The sequence below is a fragment of the Opisthocomus hoazin genome, chromosome Z (genome assembly GCF_030867145.1).
Source record: "Opisthocomus hoazin isolate bOpiHoa1 chromosome Z, bOpiHoa1.hap1, whole genome shotgun sequence".
Taxonomy (NCBI): Eukaryota; Metazoa; Chordata; class Aves; order Opisthocomiformes; family Opisthocomidae; genus Opisthocomus; species Opisthocomus hoazin.
In genome coordinates this window covers 42,580,158-42,592,690 of record NC_134454.1, presented here as the reverse complement: position 1 = coordinate 42,592,690, position 12,533 = coordinate 42,580,158, and positions in this window count along the sequence as shown.

The window sequence follows — 12,533 nt, the reverse complement described above, 5'->3', positions numbered from 1 at the left end:
AGTAGCAGCAGCCGCGGCAGCAGCAGCAGCAGCAGCAGTAGCAGCAGCCGCGGCAGCAGCAGCAGCAGCAGTAGCAGCAGCAGCAGCGGCAGCAGTGGCAGCGGCAGGTAGACGCCTCCCGCCGGGAGCCGCAGTTCTTGACCGTCGCTGTTGCTGCTGCACCGACCGTTGGTCGCGTCAAGGGTGGCTGCCGTGGCTTAGGGGGGAGCGGAGCGATCTAGTGCGGAGGAGACGGGAGCCGTCTGTGCCGCTGAGGGTAAGCGACGAAGTTGCAGGGGTTCTCCTTGAGAGTCGGTTGCATGAAATGGAAAGCAAAACAAACATAAACCACATGTGAGGGTGAGGGCTCCAAATAAAAAACACGTTCAGACTCCGCAGAAGCGGAGCGCGGCCGGGGTTTGCTCTCCACTGTACGCGTGAGCTGCTGGAAGCCTGTGCTGCGCGGGCTTGTGTTCCCCGCCACCTCCGAGCAGTATTTTTGATCAGTTGTTTGGTTTCGTGGGAAATAAGTTGCTATACAGTGGTCCCTTTTTTTTTCCTGGCATCTGAGCCAACTTAGACTAAGAGAAATCAGAGAGACTTAGTAAAAACGAGGTGACAGATTTACATCTAACCGTTCAGGAAGAATGGAGTTTTCCAGAGGCTGCAAACTAGTATTTGCCTGATAATTAGGTTACCTTAGGCATGCGTTTAAAGTGAAACTTTGTTTCCCCAGTAAATAAAAGCATCCATAGTAATTTGCAGTGGGATTAGCTAATAGGCCCAATACTGCAGCCTTTCCAAAGCCAAAACTCTCCTGACAACGAAATGCTGTAAGATGTGGTTTATAATTTCCACAGAAATTCTGGCTGTATTTTTTTAAAACACATCAGAATGTATGGACAAGATGCAAAAGTATGCAGAGAAAATCTTTACTCACAATGGATACAGTTACATCCCAAAAGATACAAGTGGACAACCGTCAGGAATAAGGAAAAAAGACATGGCACGTGCATTTGCTCGTTTTAAAACTGTGAATTGCTGTAACTGTTTTCAGTGTGCTGAAGTTAGGTTCGTCCCTTTAGACCAAATTCTGCTTCTCTTATTCACATGTATGGTCTTACCAAAAAGACAAAAGACCTGCTCTTGTCAGGAAGGTGAGCAGAATTTGGCCTTTTCAACACAAGCTGCAGGGGGTAAAGAGACTCTAAGAAGCCAATGGAGAACGACTTTAATATGTTTGACTTTATCACCAGCCAAAAAGAAAGGAACATTGCAAATAAGTCTCCACGTAGGAATACAAGGCAAGCTAAAGTCAATGTGGAGCTGCAACAAATTTCTTTAGCTCATTTTGTGTTTTCTTTTTATCGTTTCAATAGTTAAAGTAAAAATACAGGGGGAAGTTCTCTATGTTTAACTTTGGGGAAAGTGCACTATAAAATAGAGCCCCTACTGGTGTTCATTAGTTTTAACAAAGAGTCTGGTCATAGGTTAATACTGGTAGATGGTATTGCAGCCCACCACATGCTAACTGTCATCACTGTGAAACTAGCACAGGGAAGTCTGTGTCTGAAAGAATAAGAATTAAAAGAGAAAAACAATGCTTTCGTACTGCAATTATTTTGCAGAGAGAATAATGTTGTATCCACATGTACTGTACAAAAGACTTCTTAATCACAAAGCCACCAAAACTCTTTGCGAAATAGTTTTTATTTTGCAGAACATAGTGCGCGGGGGCTAGTGTTAACCGTGCCTTTGCGAAATTGGAAGAAACAGTATCTTCAAACTCAGTATAGAGCAAAATGAAGCATTTAGTTTTCTCCAGTAGATTCTTAAAACTGCGCTTCCTGTCTGAAAGGTCTAAGCCTTTTGGCATTCTAAGGGACTCGTGCAGAATCACAGATGCATTAAGTACAGAAGGTGTTGATTTGTAAATCGTAATAATCATCCAGGCCGTCTTACTGACATGAGAAAAAAATTACAGAAAATGAGATAAAGAATGTGTCCTCATCAGTCCTTCCAGATTGAGATAAATCAGCCTAATTTTGTTGAAATCAGTAGAGATTTGGCAATTTCCTCTCCTTTAGTCCTCCCTGATACTAAATTTACAGAATTGTGCCATCGGTCCCTTAGGGGCTGACAGGGCAAGGGCTCGCTCAGCCCTCACCGCAGGCTGACTGCTCGTTTCTTCAGCATGCCTAGATCGTCCATGATAGTGTCCCAGTCACTGGTGACATACCATAGACATATGTCAAGCCGTCTTTTGAAGACACAGCTATTGTTCTTCAACTGCCACACCCTTCACCACTATGGTTTTATTTAAATCTGTGCTTCAATTACTCTTACCTTATGTGAGCAAGGGCAGCATTCCCCCCTCCCCCCCAATCATGGTGAATCTGTTTCAGTGACTTAATTTTGGGAATTAAGATAAGTATGTACAAATCATGCTGTTGGATTTAAAATGTCGACTTCTAGCAACACGGACACCACCATCAGTCAGCAACTTTCCTTGGTTTATTTTTTCTCTTTACTTGATCATCTAACTGTAAAAGCTATGAAGTTTATACACACAGAAGTGATTTAAAATTACCTCAGCTTTACAAAACATACATGATTGCCTCAAGTAATTGTTACCAAAAAAACCCAAACCCTTAATGTTCTTCACAGGGAAGTAGTTGTTAATTATTTGTATGTATGCTTTATATCTATCTGATTGATGATATCATTGATTTTTTTAAATCTTTAAGTACATTTGTTTCAAATATTTACAACTTAACAAAACATGCTAGATGAATGGAAAAAAATCTGTTCTGTTTTGAATGGTGCTCACTACCTTAAGGCCACATATCGTATGACTGCTGAGATTAGAAACAGAGACTCACATCTTCCTGCTCCTAGGGTGCTTTGCAAATGTTATCTCAGTATAAATAAACTTCTTTAAAATCAGATTGAACGAAATTTTTTTTTTAGCTTCAAGATATGTGTGAACCAATGCAAATTTTCTCCACTTAACATGAATAAAATGAGGTTTTTTCCATTTTAGAAAATGTTGTGTTCCCTATCCCTTGAACTGAACGGTGAATTTCCACTGCCTGTTAGCTCACAGACTCTGAATGTTTAGTCTGTAACTCTATACTGTTATTTACTTGCTTAAAATGAGGGATTTATTTAAAGTGTATGCATTTAAGACTACTTCAAACAACTTCTCTTTAGCAGATCTTTCTTCAGAGCAAATTTCACAGTTACGTCTAAACTCAGTAGTACAATCAGATGATCTGTGGAGTAAGATGTGTGTCGAACAATTGTGAGCTTAATACCTCTACTAGTTTGAAGTGCAAAAACTTTAGAAGTGCAAAGCTAAGCTCGTAGCAGCTCAATGCGATTATACTATGCCACCAATTCTTATCATCCTATTGACTTTAGGTAATTCAGTGAAATTTATTGCCACACCATAGTTGTTACCTTGTGAGTTACTTCACAAAGTCATATTGTGAAATTGATTGAGATCTTTGTGGATGGTGCATATAGGTACAAATACACTTTCAACACACTAGTTGTATAGAATGCTTTACAAAGTCACCATTTAACCAGAATATACTTTTACACCTCTTTTATTAGATCCTTTTCATTTGGTGACTTTTTTTCTCAGAAAAATTGATGCTTGGCAATTGCTGACAGTTTGACGGAAAGCTCAGTCTGTACAATGTAAAGTATCAGAGTACTCTGTTCAAGGTGAAGCCACTTAGAAGACAGCAAGGCTCTCTGTGTGAACCGGAGTCCCACACAACTTGCCAAACTGAAGTCTCCCAGAGCTTCCTCGCATTTCTAAACTGGAAATCATCTGTCAAGCAAATATACCACTTAATCAGTTGTGGAGAAAGGGTTAATCCAGAATGATCAACAAATAGTTCTCATTTTTGGAACACCTTAAAAGAACAAGACTTCAAATTTGAAACCTGCAAGTCACCTGTTGGAGAAAAATAATTGCTAATTTGCAAGAAAGCTTCTCTGAGGCAGAAATTGGATCTCCCACTTTTGAACATAAAAAGGAGGTTAAACCAACACAAGAAACAACATAGGTCTTGAAAAAAAACCCTGAACACAGATTCCCTCCCACAATTTTAAAACTCTGCCCATGGCTAGTGACCCAGTTAGTAATATTCCTTTTGTACATTAAAGATTTCGAAGGTCTGCTTAATTTCTTCCAATACAAAAGAAAATCCATCAAAATTCTGAGCTTCTCTTCAAATTCAAACAACTTAAGATGAAAATGTACTTGCTGAGATTTCAAGAGCATGAAAAGAACATCCCTCTGAGTTTCTTCCTAAATAAGAATATGGCAAAGGAGACCTTAATTTGCATTTTGGGATATAGCGGAGAATTGCAAACAAATAAACATTCAAACAAATGCAGAGTTCTGTCTAAAATCTGCTATCACTAACCAGAGAAAAGGCAAAAATAACGATTCAGGACATTGTGTGGCATTGGGAATCCCCATTAACAATTATTTCCATTGACAGTAAGAATGTGCTTGCTTTGATTCTGAAAGAATGAAAGTTTGTTAAAAGACCAAGGTGGAAGAGTGACAGAAAAAATTACATATACATAATAAAAACTTGTAAACAGTAAGTTTAATTAGTCTATCTTTTAGACTTTTGCCCTTTGTAATTTCAAACTTTGTTATTCAAAAGGTAAAGAAGATAAAGACACTGCTTTTTATGAATTTTTGAGATTGTCTTTTGAATCAGATCTTCATAAGAGTTAAGGTTCCGACACTTCCATGGTTTACGTGCGTGCATGAGTTTAGAAGAGTGATCCTTTTGAGGTCATTGTGTATAAGCTTAAAGTTGTTGGTTTATAGGTGCTATTGAAATCTTCTTTTGATCTTTATAAAAATCTGCCTGTAATCAACAGCATGTACAATTTGCCATCAAAACCAGTATATCACTATTGCTATCATAGGGTGTAGAAGAGATACTATTGCAGACTACTTCTGGAGAATACATTCATGTGATTAATTAACACTGCATGGTTCTTCTTGGCAATTACATTTTTGAATAATACAATAAGTGTGTCTTAGAATAGTCATGTCTTCAAAATAAAAATACTGTATATGAGAACATGGAAACATTAACGACTGGAAAAAAAAGCAATAGTGGAAAATATGGAATAGCTTGACAGGCATGAATTCTCATAGTGGAGGGAAGTCTCTCTCTGAAAGAAAGATAATGAAGCTGAGTCCCCTGCCAAACCGTAAGAGCAGGTTAGAAAAACAAAGAAATTTCGCATCATCAAAAATGGTGGAAAACAAGAGTTCTGCTTCCTGTTGGAAAATTATCCCATTTGTGACTATGGCATTTATATTTTTAAAATTTCTAACCTTTGCTAGTTTATATCAGAAACAAATTCAGGGAACTTGACTAGGCTACTTCATCCTATCCGCACCCGCATGCCCCCACATGAAAAGGCAGTGGGGACAGCAGGCAGGAATACAAGCTGTACAATAAAGGAAAGTGTTTGGCAGGAGCTACAAACAACTGGAACTGGGTACAAAACTCTGTGGCATTTATGATCAAACCAGAGTAATTGAACATTAGATTATTAATGAACGCTAGGTAGATGTCTGTTATGTTTATACCAGTAAGTTTTAAAGATTCTGTAAGCCATAGTTATACCAACTCTACTAGACAACCAGTCTGTTTCAGAATTTATTCTGATTTTATGCAGAGAAATGGAGCAATCATGTTAAGAATTATACAGTGAGTTAAAAATACCCGAGTGTTTAAGGAGTTAAATGGCTGAGTGGTATTACCGTCGTAAAGTACTTACACCATTTTAGCTTCAGAACAAAGCCAAAAAAACTGATATTTTTTTTTTGTCAAGGAATCAGTATAACTTGAAAGCATATAAACTGGAAAATAAAAATGAAAAGAACAGGAATGGGAATGATAGTATGCAAGTGAGAAATATGAAAGGCGTGGTCCATGCAATAAGGATCGTTTCCTTGCTGTTTTGTAAGGTGAGGTATAAAAATAACCTTGTTTTCTAAAACACATCTTTCTTTCTATATAGATTTAAAGAAAGCATGCAATAGGGTAGCTGAACAAAGATAATCATTGATTTCTGGACATCCTTCTTCAACAAGTCACCAAGCTGAAAGCACTGAAGATATCATGAAGCCTTATTGAAATGAAGTTAACTAGTCTTCAAGTCATCATTCATTTAAATGACATTGTGGATATCCTATTTGCACTTTCCCCTGCCGCAGGAGAGAAAGACTTCATTGTATCTACCAGATAAAAACCAAACATTGTAGAAATGATTTATTTTTTCCTATCAAAAGGATTTATTCATAAGAACGTCTGTGTGGTAGCCTGGAGAACAGGCTGCCTTGCTCTTTTAGTCTCTGTAACTGGGAAACCCATTAAGACCACATGAGTTGTCAAAGCATACGGTATGTTACATACCGCTTGAGTACTGTCCACAGGCACTCACTTTGAAGACAGGCCAACGGCAAACAGTGGCACCAGGAGACCAGCAAAAATATAGAGAAATCAAGGTGACAGCGCATAAAATACAGGTTGTGCAAGACCTCTGTTAAACAGGCAAAAAGTCAAGGACACATGGCTAAAGACTTTCCAAGCCACTCTCCAGTAGTCTTTTGCTTGAACTGAGGTGGGAAAAAAATACTGGTGTCATGAGATGTTCTCAGTTTTGCTCCTCAGTTCTTAATCTCCATCTCCCTCCTATTATGCTGAAACAGATATGAATAAAAGCACAAAATTCGGTGTACTTAAGTGAGGTCAGGCAGTAGAAATCAACAAATTGACAAGCTGCACAACGGTGATCATGTTCCTCTCCAAAGTCTGGAAGCATCAGTCAACAGAGAGCTCAAAAATCTCTGTCGTAGAGGAGACATCAGTTCCTGTTTGCAGAGCACCCTGAAGATTGACAGTGCTGTGTATCATTACTGTCCAAAGAGCTCTGTCGTTCTCTAAAATACAAACTATGATGTATTGTCAGAAAAGGTTAACCTTTTTTATAAATACGTTCTCTAAAGCAACTGATGTAAGTCTGGTGTCCATGATTGTTGCTGCTTTTTCATCCAGTGTATGAGCTTGTAGACCAAGGATTTTACCTCCATGCCTAGACAGCAGTATGAGCCTGTTTTGTGGCCAATATGAAGGAAACAAATTGTATTCTAAGTAAGTACTACACTGTATGACACCTGGGACAGGTAGTATAAAAATATCACTTAGAAAACTGAGTGGATGGCTATCCTGCCAAGAAAAGACCAGCAATCATTCTGGCAATAAAAAGTACATGGAGGATTTTTCCTGTAAATAGAAGTATTTCCCATAGGACATAAAAGTAATGGGTTGTTACAAACCCAGTTATGTGGTACCTAACCCTAACTTTTAAAGGTCAAACTACCATAGCCTTTTACATTTTTCAGTACTTTTAATCTACTCACATGCCTGAAAGATAGCAAAGCATATTTTTATCTTCATTTTTGGTGAAACAAAGAACGTAGACACAATGCAGTGACCGAAAGCCATACAAGGAGAAAGTAGTAAAAGCTGAGTTTAAAGTTACATCTATGATTCTGTGATCTCTCACTTCCAGAGCTGGTGTCCTAGATACCAGACCCAGTTATTTTGATATTTATGTTATTTAAAGAAGATAATGTTAATTCAATTTGTTATACATTCAGTCATTTCCTAAACAAGTAAGCTTAGCTGCACTTTTCCCCTCCCATCTTTTGCCTTAATTTTGATGTGAAGATAAGGAGAGGACCAGGCTCTAGAAGCATATCAACAGGGGTGGCTGATTTGACAAGGCCGGTGTCAGTGACAGTTGAGATAATGTCTAATGACAAAAGGCACTCCCGTATGTTTCTGGTATTCATTTCACCACTACTCACCTTGATCAGTACTGATGTAGGCCTTGATTTGGATTCTCAGTTGCATATCACCAACAACTTTTTAAGCTATCCAGATGCACGTTTTTTCAGTGAAATACTATCATTACAGAATGTAGAGTCCCTCTTTCCCTTCATGAGAGATGTCTCTCCATAAAGACATCCAGCTCTTCCTCCATGGAAGAATTTTTGTGAGGATTGCATTCATGAAGTGGAAATAAGCTCACCCATATAGCAAAAATAATTCTGACTCACAGAGACCTGATTTCTATACAGTGTTTCCTCACTGTTTTCTTTCTGTAAGTCTTTCTACCAGCCAGAGTTTTGAACACATCTACAAGAAGAATGAAGCCTTGCAACCCATGCAGTCAATTCTGACTTTTAGCTAATTTTCGGTTAGCTCACACATTCAAGGAAATGTAAAAATGTGGGAAGAAGCTCAAAGAAAGTCGTAGATGTGTTTCCCTTTTTCTTTCCTAAGGAAACTGACGTTAAATAAACCCAGTTACATAGCTCTTCATCATGGTGGTTGGGAGAGATAGGGTAAGCATACCAGAGAGCTTCCCTCTCCTTCACCTCTCCACGTCATGTAATGCTGAAAACTATGGTTGATCAGGGATTTATCCACCTTCCTGCCCAAGAAATGGTTGTAATGCCAGTGTCCCGTCCGGCAGTTGTTCATCAAATCAATCGGGAGATTTAAAACCTCGGGGATGAAAAATCCCTTCTTTCCAGTTGGTATCAATTCCAGTGTTAAACTGTCATAACTGTTAGAAAGCTTATTTTTCCTGAGGTCTGATCTCGGTTTTTTTGTTCCACTTTCAACCTGTTACTTTGCTAGCTGTAGACAGATGGGAAGAAAATTTGTTTCCCTTTCTCTTTTCAGCAGCAGCCTACCAAACATCTACCACTGAGCTTTGGGGTCTTGGTGCTCTAGACCCAATTCATGTTTTCATTATTTTTCCACTGATCATGTTTTCAGATTGATGTTTTCTAGACCTCTGATAGGCACTGTTGCTCTCCCCTGGACTCTCACAGTGGCCCACATCTTTCTGGAAATGTGATAACCCAAAACAGGTTCTTGCTGAAGCCTTACCGCTTTACAGTATGTAAGAGCAAAAATTAACTCTCTGGGTTCTGAAGGCCGTAGTCCAGTCTGTAATGCCTCTAGGGATGTTTTGGACTTCCCTTTGTGTTTGAAATCAGAATAAGGGTTTTCTGTTTATAGAGTAAGAACTAATAAAGTCTTGGGATTACAGATAAAATAGTGTTTTTTAAGTATCTCAGTTAGCCTTTTCAGGCTTCTCGCACCAAAATAATGGTGCAATAGGACATGGACTCAGTTAGAGATCTTCTCCTTAGAAGCAGAGACATGTAGTAATAAAATCAGAATTATAGCTGCTGAGCAGAGAATGCAAGACCTTTGTGCAAGTGTGAATTAAATGTGACTCAAAACTGGCTTAACCTGTTGTACAAACTAAGTTTTTCATAAACATACTCAGAAGATGGCTTTGAAGGGAGAATATCATATTTTAAATGTAAGTATTAAGTCTGTCTGACCTGTGCTCTTTTTTAAAAAATTGAAGACACTTTTTCATCTTGCAGTTACCTAGGAAAGGTAAGTATTTGCAGAATACAGATCAGAAAATGTTGGGGTTTTTTTTGCCTCAGGAAACCTGTGTTTGGTATCTACACATTGGTGCCAAAGCAGCACCTCCAGTTTCCTTCATAACATAGCCAGATTTCTTTGTACATTTCTTACCCCTTCATTCATCAGTCTGAAGATATTAGGAGAAGGATTTCCTTTGATCTTTGGCAATAAAGACATCTCTGCTGGAAAAGTTTCTCAAAAGTTACAAGGAGCCAAAGAAATAATTTTTGCAAAGCAGTGAAGAAACCGGGGTGGGGGTGCAGAGATGGAGGGTTTATAATACAACCTGTGAGTTAACAAGTTCCAGTTATTACACATTAAAGCGAAGAGTGGGGTGCCTTGTCTGGTTAAAAAGCTTCCTTCTTTGTAGCTAGGTGTTTCAGCACAAATGGCCTCTTATGACTTAAGCTACAGTGTTGGGAGCTGTGAAGGCAAAAACTTACACAGGTAAGACTCTTAACCATTTAATAAAAACCTTAAATTCAGCTTTAAACCATTGGTTGCTCAGAATAAAACCTGAGTCCAGAAACCTACCTTCAGGCTTGGCTTTCTGCTAGCAAGGAAGGTAAATATGGCTGTTTATTGTACACATGTACTGTGGTAGCTGTCACTGATATTTCAGTGTCTACGTAAAAGCATAACTGGTATTCATCATTTTCCACTTGATATTTATATAAAGGTAGATCAATTTGGATTCCTTTTTGACCTGAGGTCGTGAAGGTTAGAGTCGTTTAAGAAACTTGTGTTTTTATGTGCTAGGAGGACCATGTAGTTTATATTCTCCTTTAGTATGACTTCTAGAGTAAAAAGAGATGAAAGCACTGGAAAAGCAAACAGCGATATAGTTTGGTTGCAGGAAATTATGTGGAAATTGGCCAAATAAGCAAGCTCTTCCTCTAACTGTCCCTCCTGACCTATGAAATGGCCATCTCAAGAGTGGAAATACACCAAATGAGCAAGTTGTTCCTCCTCTTCTCCCTTTTGGCCTATGAAAAAGCTAGTGAGAAGGACCACTGCCTCATTCAAAAAAACATACTTCGAAGTCAAAATCTTCCTCCCCTTTTAGGCACTGCAAAACATACTGTAGTAAACTGTGCGGTCCTCAGTACAGAGGAGATCAGCTACAGTTGTTGAACCAGCACAAATGTGCAGTTCAGATCTGACTGGCAGTGGAGTGTCATCTTGCCCATATTAACACGTCAGAATTTTTCCATACTTAGTTTTCTTCCTTTCTTAAATACTTGTCAGTGTGCGAAACAAAGTGTCTCTTCTGTTAAGAAGCATGATTCATAAATACAAGCAAAACTGATGAATGAATGAGGAGACAATTGAAAAACACACAAAAAAAAGGGGAAAAAAGAGAAAGAACATCCTTTTCCCTTGAATGGTTATGAGTACTGCAAGGTTCCTGCCGTGACTCCCTGGCATACCAGCTCTCAGCCTGAAGGCTGCTGAAGTTTTGCTCCTGCGTTATTAACCTACAGAGTTTTGCAAAAGGCACTATTTTAAGGCATTTGAGGGATTATGTCAAACTTCTGATGCTCTCTGCTCAAGTGGAGTTTGTATCAAAAGAGAAACACCAATCTAGAGAAGATGAATCCCACTTCCATCTTTAAAATGATTCGTTTAAAATCCCTAGCATCTATCAGTAGGTTACATCATTCGTTTTCCTAATATCCATCAGCAGTTTGCGTCGTTTAAGAAAAACAAATGCTGTCATTGTTTTTAGACAAATGAATATGCAAGTCATAGTAGATCAGCATTAGATATTAAAGTTCTAGGGCTCTTGGGGCTTGATCTTGAAAAAAATCTCCTTTCTGTATTACTGAGTGTTCAAATATATAAGTTGTGTGCTTTAACACTTTGATAGAGACTGTCCTATATTAATGAGACTGCTCAGTTTCTGTTCCTCAAACCTTCAGGGTGACATTGGTCAAAAGTGGTCATGATATCTTTTACTACCCTTTTATTTTTTGCTTGATTTTTTCCTACACCTTCAATAGAAGATTTTGTTATAAATGTATTTAGTTTATTTAATTAAGAAAAAAATTTATTTCTGCAGTACATAAAGTAAAGCAGCAAGCAAAAGGTGACTGTAAGAAAATCTGCTACATCATATCAAATATGTTTTAATCAATACAGATCATAAAGGAGATACAAGATAAGTAAAAAAACTTCTATTAAGAAAGCAAATGCTATCATTTAAAGAGCATTGCAGTGAAGTTTCATGGTGAGGTTAATGCATTAACTTAGTAGAAAATGCATGTTCATTTAAAACTACTTTCTGCAAAATCAACTTGCATAGAAAGACTCAACTCACTTTTCCTTAGTTAATGTACCTTCCCAATTTACCAGTTGCAGACTTCCTAAGAACCACTCCCAATTTTATATACAGTGAAAAGAATGATCTGTTTTTATTGGTGGTAATGTAGCTGTTGTCATCTTTTTTAAGCACGTTTGACATGTTCACCAGAGGGTACAGATGACTGCAAATTTCTAAGCTCTTTTCAGGTACCTTTCACATCTTTACGAGATAAAAGTGTTTTTTCTCCTCTTAGGTCTGTGATTAAAATAATATTCCTGCATTATATAGGTCTCTTTCAAAATAAGTTCGATTCCGAGAATATCTAGCCTTAACTTCTGAAAAAGCATCTATATTAAGCAATTTGTTTTAAGAAAACAAAGAGAAAAGCAGTTGTAGAACCGCTTCAGAGTACACACTGGATAAAATGACTGGAAATAACTAAACTCTGCTAGAGGGAGCTCTGCAGCTACATACTTACTTAAACAAGTGAACTTTACAAGAATTTGCAATCTAGCTAAACAAAATTATGATAAATTAATGTGAACTTGAAATGGCGTACATATACTGTATGTCATCCTAAGCACAACATGTAGGTTACTGATGAGCTGTAAAACATTAGGTTTTGCTTTGAACATTATTTTCATTATCAGAGTAGAGTCTGCTTTTGACAGCAGTAT